Source organism: Cyprinus carpio, chromosome B19, assembly GCF_018340385.1.
Source record: "Cyprinus carpio isolate SPL01 chromosome B19, ASM1834038v1, whole genome shotgun sequence".
In the NCBI taxonomy this organism is placed as follows: Eukaryota; Metazoa; Chordata; class Actinopteri; order Cypriniformes; family Cyprinidae; genus Cyprinus; species Cyprinus carpio.
The window spans coordinates 713,048-726,362 of NC_056615.1; positions in this window are offsets into that span (position 1 = coordinate 713,048).

The window sequence follows — 13,315 nt, forward strand, 5'->3', positions numbered from 1 at the left end:
TTCAGATTGTTTTTAATCAAATGTTAGCCAAGTTATATTAGCCAATGTAAGCTCCAAAATCCTGGTAAAATACTCATTTGTCAGTGTGTGTGTGTGTGTGTTTAATCTATTTACATGTAGCTATGTTAAACTTATTAACTTCAGTTGTTCAGTTCAGAGTTGGGAATGGAAAATTAATTCCAATTCTACAAACCCGATTCCAAAAAAAGTTGGGACACCGCACAAATTGTGAATAAAAACAGAATGCAATGATGTGGAAGTTTCAAATTTCAATATTTTATTCAGAATACAACATAGATGACATATCAAATGTTTAAACTGAGAAAATTTATAATTTTAAGGGAAAAATAAGTTGATTTTCATGGCATCAACACATCAGTTGGGACAAGGCCATGTTTACCACTGTGTGGCACCCCCTCTTCTTTTTATAACAGTCTGCAAACGTCTGGGGACTGAGGAGACAAGTTGCTCAAGTTTAGGAATAGGAATGTTGTCCCATTCTTGTCTAATACAGGCTTCTAGTTGCTCAACTGTCTTAGGTCTTTTTTGTCACATCTTCCTCTTTATGATGTGCCAAATGTTTTCTATGGGTGAAAGATCTGGACTGCAGGCTGGCCATTTCAGTACCCGGATCCTTCTTCTACGCAGCCATGATGTTGTAATTGATGCAGTATGTGGTCTGGCACATTGTCATGTTGGAAAATGCAAGGTCTTCCCTGAAAGAGACGACGTCTGGATGGGAGCATATGTTGTTCTAGAACTTGGATGTACCTTTCAGCATTGATGTTGCCTTTCCAGATGTGTAAGCTTCCCATGCCACACACACTCCTGCAACCCCATACCATCAGAGATGCAGGCTTCTGAACTGAGCGCTGATAACAACTTGGGTTGTCCTTGTCCTCTTCAGTCCGGATGACATGACGTCCCAGTTTTCCAAAAAGAACTTCAAATTTTGATTCGTCTGACCACAGAACAGTTTTCCACTTTGCCACAGTCCATTTTAAATGAGGCTTGGCCCAGAGAAAACGCCAGTGCTTCTGGATCATGTTTAGATATGGCTTCTTTTTTGACCTATAGAGTTTTAGCTGGCAACAGCGAATGGCACGGTGGATTGTGTTCACCGACAATGTTTTCTGGAAGTATTCCTGAGCCCATGTTGTGATTTCCATTACAGTAGCATTCCTGTATGTGAAGCAGTGCCGTCTAAGGGCCCGAAGATCCAGTATGGTTTTCCGGCCTTGACCCTTATGCACAGAGATTGTTCCAGATTCTCTGAAGCTTTGGATGATATTATGCACTGTAGATGATGATAACTTCAAACTCTTTGCAATTTTTCTCTGAGACACTCCTTTCTGATATTGCTCCACTATTTTTCATCGCAGTATTGGGGGAATTGGTGATCCTCTGCCCATCTTGACTTCTGAGAGACACTGCCACTCTGAGAGGCTCTTTTTATACCCAATCATGTTGCCAATTGACCTAAGAAGTTGCAAATTGTTCCTCCAGCTGTTCCTTATATGTACATTTAACATTAAATTTCCGGCCTCTTATTGCTACCTGTCCCAACTTTTTTGGAATGTGTAGCTCTCATGAAATCCAAAATGAGCCAATATTTGGCATGACATTTCAAAATGTCTCACTTTCAACATTTGATATGTTATCTATATTCTATTGTGAATAAAATATAAGTTTATGAGATTTGTAAATGATTCCATTCCTTTTTTTACTCACAATTTGTACAGTGTCCCAACTTATTGGAATTGGGTTTGTAGAATTGTATGTTATAAAATTAAAAATTTCTTATTATAAATTCTAAATTCTTCATTCATGTTTTATGTTACGTAACATCAGTCCTGATGGACTGCAGAAAATGCTCTGAAGTGAGGCTTAACTTTGCGAAGTCAGAAGCTGAAAAAGCCAAGTGTAATATTTGTGGCAAGCTAATTTGCTGCAAAAGAGGTGTCACCAGAGGTGTCAAAATGCTTTGCAAAAAGAGACAGAATATGAATGTGTTTGATATCTACACACTGGAATAGAAAGTGGGATTCGATAAGAATTGGAATCGATAGGCGAAGTCAGAAGTGCAGTTGGAATCAATAAAATTCAAATTATACCAAACCCAAATTAACTATTACTTGTGTCATTTTAGGCTTGACAGTCAGAAAGGTCTAGAAAAGCTCTTCATGCACAGCATATTGGAGGAAGAGAGAGGAACGTTAAGGGAGAGTGTTTCCACTCCAAAATTCATCCGAGTGATGACAGATGAATCTGTGGACTCTCATTGAAGAAGAGATGGGTACCTGAGGACTGCAAAGCCTGGGCAGGTAAGGGTTAAATTTGCTGGTGTTCAGGCAGTTTCTGGCCAAACACCATAAACTTTACTGAAGAACTAAGTAGCATTATGTCAAGGGAGTAGTGAAGACAAACTTGTGGCCATAGAGACCACAAGCTGCAGCGATGACTAGTGACAGGAACAGTGTGTTTCAAGAACCTGGGAGACTGGTCTTATGTGCTGATTGTTTTTATTCCCATACCAGTTCCGGTTTCACCTTGTACACTGGTAAGTTGGGCATTTTCACAAATATAGCCCAGAACTTAATCGACCCTGAAGTTTGTGCTTTTCTTCAGAAACACTCTTATCACCAACATATCTAACTCTTCTTTTTTTCTCAAGTGCACTTTGTTTGAAACTTCTGAGGCAAGTTGATAAGCTTCATTTAGATCCCTTTTCAGCTTGGCAACAAACTGAGAGTATTGTCTTTCCTCTATTCCATCAGCAGGAATGGATTCTCATGGTCCAGCCATAGTGCACCAAGTGTCCACCAAGATCTTGACTACACCAGATGCATTGGTCCATTGCCAGTAATCTGGTGCATTGGCCCATCTTTGTTGCAATGTGTTTTACGAGTAATGCACTTCCCAAAAATCTTGATGTATTGTTCCACCTCACAAGCCATTTTGGTCAAGTAGAACCTACACCTGACAAGACCAGTGGTCGTTCTATGCCCAGATTACCCTTTTCATCATGTGACAACTTCACACAGACTCTCTGAAGGGAAACTTCTTATCCAGAGTGTGTTTTACTGTTTCTGTAAAGCAAACCATCCTTCATTATGAGTCATTCTGCTTAAACTCAGAACTCACTTTTACCTCTGTAGTGCACTTTCAGTGCTTCAAAGCTTCAATTGTTTGTCTCAGAACATTACTCTTGTGGGCTTTGACCAACTCGGTCATGGATTTCTGCTCCAAGAAGACACGGCTCAGTTGAGCACAAAAGCCTACACAGCAGGGATGCACTCCAGTGAAGCTCCTAGTTGCTTGGCCAGGTTTCGGGACAGCAAATGTGCATCAATATTGTTCTTGTCTGGCCTGTACAACAAAAAGTCACATGAGGTTGGGTGTTAGCCAGTGATGTCCAGTCACTGGCGTTAAGCTTTGCAGTGGTAAGAACACATGTGATTGGATTATTGTCATTACATATGGTGAATTTGGCTCCATATAGGTAGTCATGGAATTTATCTACGACTGCTGAGTTTATTGAAAGAAATTCCAACTGGTGGATAGGATATCTCTTCTCTGAATTGCTCAGTTTTCTAATCACAAATGCTATGGGCTGCAGACTAGAGAAATGCTCCTGATATAATACATCACATAGCCCTTTTAGACTGGCATCTGCATGCAAGATGAAGGGTGTTTATAGGGGTCTGCAAAGACTGGGGCAATAGTGAGACACTGAATAATTTGGTGAAAAGCATCCAAGCAAGCATCCATCCACCTGTCTCCGAAAGGTTCAGACTCTTTCAGGTACGTATTGGATTTGTCTTTGCCAAGCTTTTTACCTTGTTGAGTGGGTGCATAATACTTTGTGATGTCAGTAAGTGATCTGACGATTGCAACGTAGTTGGCTACAAAGCTACAGTAATCCAGAAATCCAGAAAAGATCTTAAGGACTAAAGGTTTGTAAGATGTGGCTTGGTGCTGACTTGTCATGGTCTGCCGCAGTGTCTTCAGATACTATTTGTCCAATGACAATTTCAAACCAACTTTCTCTAATATGTCGAAGACCTTTAGAGGCCCTTTCAAAGATGGTCAGGTCATATGACTCCAAGAAGGTTCATGTTTTAAACCACTTTTTCCATCAAGACACTGGAAAGTTGCTGGTGCCCCAGTAATACCCTGTGGCATACGCTCAAACTGGTAAAAACCTAACAGGTGTATAAAGGTGGCTTTATTCTTATCCTCTCTAGACATATCAGTTTAGGACTGAAAACCATCTACTCCCTAACAAATAGCTCAAAGCATCATGGGGAGTAGTACACTGGTCTGGCACTGTACAAGCATTACATGTGTAAAGTCTGTGCACATTCTCACATTTTTACTTTTTCTTTCTGACTATAGGGGCTTTACAATTACTTAATGATGTCTGCTTTCATAAACTTCTGAGGGTGTCCTCTTAAGAAAGAGCCTCAGATCAGATAATTGCATTTGGTGTGAAGTGAAGTGAAAGTGACATACAGCCAAGTATGGTTACCCATACTCAGAATTCGTGCTCTGCTTTTAACCCATCCAAAGTGCACACACACAGCAGTGAACACACACCTGGAGCAGTGGGCAGCCATTTATGCTGCGGCGCCCGGGGAGCAGTTGGGGGTTCGGTGCCTTGCTAAAGGGCACCTCAGTCATGGTACTGAAGGTGGAGAGAGCGCTATACATTCACTCCCCCCACCTACAATTCCTGCCGGCCTGAGACTCCCTTGGGTTGCAAGTCCAATACTCTGACCGTTAGGCCACGACTTCCCCACGAGTGTCCCACTCCTTTTGCCAACCCAACATCGCACTGAAGTAGTGAGAACTCACCAGCTCTTTCTGACAACTTCTGCCTCTACCTCTGTTACCTCGTCTCAGGAATAGGGGTTTCTCCAAAGACAATGAGGTTTGTATCAATATCTCCTGTCTTTGTGGCTGGAGTTTCAGGAGGACTGCCAAGCCATACCAACCAGGAGACAAAGACAAGGAGGCAGGACCTCAATGCAGACCTTAGCTGTGTCTCATGACCAACATTTATGTCCAAAGTCTGCACAATGTCCACCCCAGCATTTTCTTTACACAGCTGGGCCAAGCTCATGAAAAGGTTTGTATCGGTGCCCACAATAACCAGGGTTTGGTAACATAAGCCAAATAAGGGATATCTGGACTTAAGCCCAATGGGGTAGATGGGAGTGTCAGAGAGATGCCATTTGTACCAGGCTTTCGTAAAAGACTGTAACTTGCGAGGCACTGTCTAACAAGGCTTCACATGCCTGTCTGTTCACTTTCAAGCGCACAACAGAAGTTGGGCCAACCCTTCTCTGAGTACGCTTTCTTAGATTTTCTGCCAATTCTTAACAGACTCCGACCCTGTACTTTTTATGAGACTTATTGATTTGTCCACCTAATATGAATTTTTGAAGAATAGGAGGATGAAAGAAGAAGAGAGGGGAAACAGGATGCCTGTCATTATTGAATAATATTAAATGCAGATTTCATCCATTCATTCTCTAAACCTCTTGGTGACGGGAATGCTGGTGTATATTAGATTAGATTCAACTTTATTGTCATTGCACATGTAAGGTACAAGGCAACGAATTGCAGTTAGCATCTAACCAGAAGTGCAATAAGCAGTAAGTACAGGATATACAGCGTCAATAATATGTTAAAAATGTACAATAAATATACAGATAAGGCAGTACTATGGTCATAATTGACAGATTGTTTAAATACTATCAGCATGATATACAGATAGGTGTACTATGAACATACTGTACAGATGGATTATGTAATAAGTGTATGTACACTAAAAGCAGAAACTATGAACATATGAACATCATTTACACTAGTGCAATGGACAGTAAAAAAGTGCATAGAGAAATATCTATATCCCAGTGTCTCGGCCATGGACGGGGAAGCACCCTGGATGGATGGCATGTCCATCACAGGGCTCACACACATTCACATGCACACATGCCTCCATGCATTGGATTCAAGGCAACAAGGCAATACCTTGAACTCTGTCATGTTCCTCAAACCATTCCTGAAGAGCCTCCATTATCCTACAGAAAGAGGCCACTGCCATCAGGAACACGGCTGCCATGAAAGACTTACAAGGTTTTTAGATAGGTTTCAAAGGTATCAAAGTGAATGCTAAAACTCACCCCTTGGCCTATGCAGCCCTACTGTATACACAAGCAAACTGAGATGCCACCCCTTGATTTTTGCCATTATTTTATTAATATTATTCACTTCACCTGTCTGTAGCTTTAATGTTGTGGCTGATCTGTGTAGATGGAAAGAAAGTAACCAAAAACTGATGGCAGACTCATTTCGGATTTTTACTTATGAAAATAGTCTCAAGTGTGTCAGAATGAGCTTCAACAAAGAAACAAAAAAGCCACTAGAGAGAAATAATGATAGTAGACATTGCTTCATCTTCTAAGAACTTACCTTCTTTATCCTGTTGCCTCTCTGGAAAAGTACTTGTCTCTATCTGTTAAAATTCCTCTGTTTTCCACCGCATTGGTTCTGAGGATCACAGAACAGCAAGTTTTGCATGTCTCGCTGTATCTGCCAGACCAAGCTGAGTTCATGCTGCTCTCTGCACCTGAGCTGATGAGTTGAATCAGGTGTGTCAAAACGGCAGACATACAAAACATGCACCTCTGCCCAAGACTGGAGCGGAGAACCACTTTTCTGTTGTAGATATTACTTGCTGAAAAGATACAGAGAAATCTGTTATCGAACCTATTATTCAGAGTAATCCCAGAAGTACCATTGCAACTAGAATCTACGAAGATCTCTTTTATCCTAAAATAACAGCTGCTGGATAAATACTGTTCATGATTTTAAAATGATTTTAGGTGAATTTTAAAGTTAAAGGTTAAATTTAGGTTAAATTTAAGTTAAATACATTTGTCCATTCATTCTCCAAAACGCTTGTCCTATGTAAGGACACAGAGATGCTGGAGCTAATCCCAGCATCTCAGGCCATAGGCATAATAATTACAGTATTTATTTAATAACAAATGCATGCTACATCATGGTTTTTACAAAGCTAAGCTATGCTTTTGTGTAATGATTTATAACTTTTGTCCAGAGTGGTTTTCATAGCACTCCTCTCCAAACACTGCAGTGATGCAATGCCACATGCATACATCAGTAAAACTGCTGTGTAAAGTGTAAAGTAACCCTTTTACACAAACATCGTTACAGTAGCTAAAAGTCCAGTGCCAATAAAGATACTAAAAAATAAAAACGTGCCAAACTATATGGGTCAGACATGGGCAAGCGCAATCATTCCCTTATAGATTGGCTACATGGGCTCAAGGTAGTACCCACATGGGTAATCTCCGTATGGGCTATGAATTGGGAAATACATATTAGTGTTAGTGATGGGTTAGTGATGGGTCATTCATGAATGATCTGTTCATTGCGTCTGTCACGTGACAAATAAATGAAAGACTCTGAAGGTAAAGTAATTATTTATGTTTCCTTTAAATTATCTTTGGCTGCATTATTATGATTTCCTAATTTGGAATATGATCAAGACTGCATAGGTGGGTGTGTTCGGGGAATTTGGCTGGTAAAAGTATAATATTTAATGTCACTTAAATGACTGAAATAAACTTGAAGACTTGAATAAAGATTTGTTCATTTTGATGAACGAGATCAAATGAAAAGAGTGTCAGTAAAATGATCTGAACTTCCCATCACTAATATGGGGCCCTCTTGGGTAAGACATAAGCATTCTGGGTAAGACATGAGCAGCATAATCAGTCCTATATAGGCTGACATGGGCCCTAGGTAGTAAACAAATGGCGCTTTTCCACTGCATGGTACACCATGGTTACCAAAACGTGACGTGTAAACTCTGCTGATCACGGATTGACAGAAGAGAATCACTACCTGTGTCACTGAACACAACAGAACCGCTAGATTTAAATCAGCACAGCCAGCGAAGGATCGAACAAACTGTGCACCAAAAAGTTTCGTTGTCTGTTGCGGAAGTACAAACATTCCTCTCGTTGATAGCAGAGGAGCGGATCCAGCGAGAGCTTGATGGGGCGACACGGAATGAAAAGTTTTTTTTAGGAGTAGCGGCAGTATAGGCGGTGCAACTATAACCACATGTGAATAATCCCACCCACTCTAAAGCGGTACTAAACTACAGTGGAAACGCAAAACCGTGACGTGACGTGTCGAGCCGAGTCGTACCACGCAGTGGAAAAGCACCAAAAGTTGACACTTCAGATAAAGATTATATCAGTGACGTTACACCAGTAGATGCCGACAAGTGACTGTTAAACAAATATATTTGTTATTGAATCATCCAAGAGATTCATTAAAAATCCCTGATTCATTCTGTAATGAAACAAGTTAAGTATGTATTAATGAGTAATTTAATCATTCATTCAGACCTTTTTTGTTTAATTCATTCAAGATTAAGCATTTTAAATAGACTGCAGCCATTAACATTGTAAGAACTTCTAGTAAATTAGATTTTATGTTTAGTTGTCTGTTCAGAATTGTGATGTCTGTTTGACATGAAAAAAAAAAAAGATTCTCAATGTATCCGGAATCATGCAGCTCTAACTTAAGTTATTAAAACTGTGAATCTTCAAGGAATAGTTGACAAAAACAAAACACCTGTCATCATTTACTCACCCTCAAGTTCCTCCAAACCTGTATGAATTTCATTATTCTGCTCAACACAAAAGAAGATATTTTGAGGAATTTTTGTAACCAAACTGTTGGGTTGTACCATTGACTTCATATTATTTTTTTCATACTGTGGAAGGCAATGGTGCCTCACAAAAAAATAAAAAAAATAATAAAAAAATAAAAAATAATGCATTATTTTGTCAGTCTATTCTGTCCATATCAGAGAATCTGAATGTGAGAAACTACCTAACAGAAACATATCTAAAAATGCAAAAAAAATGCTGACTTTATCATTACAAATTGAAATCACAATTGCCTGAATAAATAAACAGTAATTCTCTATTAATTTGCCCTTCCAGTGATATTCCAATACATTGACCATTCCAATTGAAGTTGTTTTTCTTATCCTTAGTATAAAGTTATTTCATATGGTATTTTAATGGCATAGTAACATAATATTTCACGTTCACTAAACACCATAAACCTAAACATTAACGAATCATAGAAAAGTTGTCTATCAGAATGGCATGTAGACACTTTGGTCTTCACTCTGTTGTTTTCCTTACTGTAGGGGAGGGCAGCATCCTCAGACATCATCTTCCTGACACATTTTAAAATGTCCTATTTTTTTTTTTTTTAGTAATTCTTAGTATCACCATGATTTAGCTAAGCACAAAAGTGCTATTTTAATGTTATGTTATATAGCTGTATATCTAAAAAAAAAAAAAAAAAAAAAAAAAAAAAATTCCAGCGGCTGTTTAGAACACTGCACTGATGTCAAAGATCGACCGGCAAGAAGCTGAGAGGGAACTCTTAAAAATGGTACAAGAGACAGAGGAGGACTGAGGGTGTCCAGAATGCACAAATGTCTGTCTGCAGTGTAAGCACTACTGAAAAAAATATGTTGCTGCTGCTTCTGTCCCCATTTTTCTTTTCTTGTGCAAATGTTCAAAGCTTTCAGTAAACACTGGTTCAAAAACAGGTTCAAAATGTGTGTTAACTTTAACAGTTACATTAGTTTTAACAATTAGGTATCAGAATATAGCATAATATGATGGGTAGTTTCAATAAAATTGAAATTTGAAGAGATTTCTATCTCACTGTGTGCTCTAATGCTTTTAAAAAATTGTGTGGTGTTGAAAAGGTTTTTATTTTTTCAGATGGGCATTAAGCATATTGTCTTGTTGGGCCCACCATTACACCCAGATTTTGCATATGATCTCTAGTTGGCCCCCACAGAAAAATCAGGGAAATCCTGCATAAAACCCACATGGGTAAGTTGGATGGGGCCAACATGGAACCCGTGGACAAACCCATTTTTTGTGCGCACTTTTTCAGCCCATGTCAAACACACATGGGCCCCACACACAAATGTAAGCTGAGTGCTTTGGCATGACACAGCTCACTTCTAACATTGGGCCAAGTTGTGTCACTGCCTTCACTGTTCTTTTTCTTTTTACATCTCTTTAGCCCTGTGTTGTAGATAAGTTCTTGTAAATTCAGCTAACAGCAATATGATCAAGTCAGAAAAATAATTAAGTCAGATGTTTTAGTTTTTACGTCTGTTTATTTTTTGCCTTATAGGACAACTTTTATGGAGGAATTATTTGGTCAGATTATAAACTAAAAGTCTAAAACTAAAAGTCTTAAACCAAAACTAAAAATCTAAATTTGAAACTTAAAGTCCAAGTCGAAAATTAATCTGGTATTTAGGATTGGGCATTTGGTATTTAGGATAGGGCATTTTGTATTTAGGGTTGGGCATTTGGTCATTTAGCCATTTAGGATTTAGGATTGGGCATTTGGGGATTTAGGATTGTGAATTTGGTATTTAGGATTGGGCATTTAATCATTTAGCCATTAAGGATTGAGGATTGGGCATTTGAGGATTGAGGATTGAGAAGTGTATGCAAATTAGGAGGCGTGGCCCAAATACTGGAGGCTGGGTTTGAAATTGCTGGTGCGCAGAGGCTCCTTATGGACAGCAGAGGGAGCTCCCAGTGCTATGGAGCACACTGTAATGAAGCCAAACAGAGCGAGTGAGCGGCTTGAGCGAGGATTGTGATATCTTCAACTTAATGACAGCTTTGTAACATTTGTGGCCTCAAACCGAGCGTACAACTGATGCTTGCGCGCGCGGTAAATCACCTCCGCGAGATGAAAACAAAATCGCATGTGACATGTTCTTTGTAGTGATGGGTTGTTCGCGAATGAGCCGACTCTGAGAGCCGGCTCTTGTAGGTGAACGACGAGAGCTGGCTCGCATATCTGAAGAGCCGACTCTATTTAAAAAATATATATATATAACCTATAGAAATTAAATCATTATGTAATAATGAAATAATGGATGCATTTTATTTTATTTAAAATTATTGACTAATTCAAAGAACAAAAAAAAATATTATATAGGCCTAAAGGCGCACATATTCGTCTGAACAGCCTCACATTCTGTTCCTGTCAATCATACACGAGGTGTCAACCAATTATATGGCATGAGGGAGGGGCCGGGCCATCACACACACACACACACACACATTGTCAAACTCGGAGGAGAAACCGCATCAGCCCCTCGAAAGTAAGGCAGCTTGCATTTCTGGATGCAAATCTATCATAAAATAAAAATATGATCAGCATTGTGTGTGTGTGTGTTCATACTAGTTATACAAAACATAACTAGTGAGATAGTCCATGCTGGTTATATAACATGCCAAAAAAGAGGGACCAGTTTAATCCTTTCAGTTATTTATTTTTCTTTAATATGGGTTCTATTATGTTGTTCAGATTCAGATTGTATTTGTTTTGTAATGTTGTTGTTTCTATACATTAAAAAGTTGTAATTTAAATGCAAATGTTTAATAGTATTCTTTTTTTTCATAACAAATCAATGCATTTGTAAAGAAATTGTGAGACATTGTGAGTTTGATTTCATTTAATAATTTACTAGAATTGTTTTCACACCTATCATAGTCAAAACATTATTGTTTTTTAAAGAGCCGTTTGTGAGCCAAAAGAGCCGGCTCACGAAAAAGAACCGAAATGCCCATTTGCGCGCAATACAAGCCCTCGCGCGCGCATGATCATTCCCCAGCTGCTCGCGCTCGATCTTCTCACCGGCTCGCTCGCACATTTTTTTTTTTTCAGTCGTGACAAAAATAAAAGTGTTAGAGCGAGCAGGTGAGAAGATCGAGCGCGAGCAGCTGGGGAATGATCATGCGCGCGCGAGGGCTTGTATTGCGTGCAAAGAACATGTCACGCGCGCGCGCGAGAGTTTGAAATGAGCTCGCGGGCTCCCGTTTTTCCTCGCGTGCGATATTGTTTTCATCTCGCGGAGGTGATTTACCGCGCGCGCAAGCATCAGTTGTACGCTCGGTTTGAGGCCACAAATGTTACAAAGCTGTCGTTGAGTCCTCGCTCAAGCCGCTCACTCGCTCTGTTTGGCTTCATTACAGTGTGCTCCATAGCACTGGGAGCTCCCTCTGCTGTCCATAAGGTGCCTCTGCACACCAGCCATTTCAAACCCAGCCTCCAGTATTTGGCCCACGTCTCCTAATTTGCATACACTCCTCAATCCTCAATCCTCAAATGCCCAATCCTCAATCTTCAAATGCCCAATCCTCAATCCTTAATGGCTAAATGATTAAATGCCCAATCCTAAATACCAAATTCACAATCCTAAATCCCCAAATGCCCAATCCTAAATCCTATATGGCTAAATGACCAAATGCCCAACCCTAAAAATACCCTATCCTAAATACCAAATGCCCAATCCTAAATACCAAATTAATTTTCGACTTGGACTTTAAGTTTCAAATTTAGATTTTTAGTTTTGGTTTAAGACTTTTAGTTTTAGACTTTTAGTTTATAATCTGACCAAATAATTCCTCCATAAACTTTAGTACAAAATGAAGCAACTTACCTGCTGCAAGTCAAAGATCATATATATATATATATATATATATATATATATATATATATATATATATGTGTGTGTGTGTGTGTGTGTGTGTGTGTGTGTGTGTATGTATGTGTGTGTGTGTGTGTGTGTGTGTGTGTGTATAGTACTCCATCTCCATCTAATGACAGAGCCTTCTGCATGCAAAGGTGCAGAAAGTTATATCTTAATAATGATTTCTGTGTTGTGTATAAATGTGGATGTAGTATTGTGGTGCAGCGTCTGAAGACTCACTGAAGCAGACAGACATCCATGGCTTCATCAGCAGTTACTCAGAGGAACGCTAACATGTTCTACATGAGAACGACCTCTACTGACCACACTCCATATGACACAGACATTCGCTGCAGTGGAGTCTTTAAGAATCGGCTAAAAACACATCTCTTCCATCTTTATTTGACCCTCTAACACTAGCACTCTCTATTCTAATTCTATTCTTAAAAAGAATATATAAATAATCTTAAAAATAAACTAGCTTTCTAATCTTTTTCATTCTATCTATTTTCTTTTCATTTATTATACAATTATAAAAAAAGACCTCTAACACTTGCTTGCTCTATTCTTTTTCTATTCTATCTGTGTTCTTTTTATTTATTATATTATTTAAAAGCCCTTGCTATGTGTACTGCGTTTAAGCTAACTGAGACTTGTTATAGCGCTTATATATCA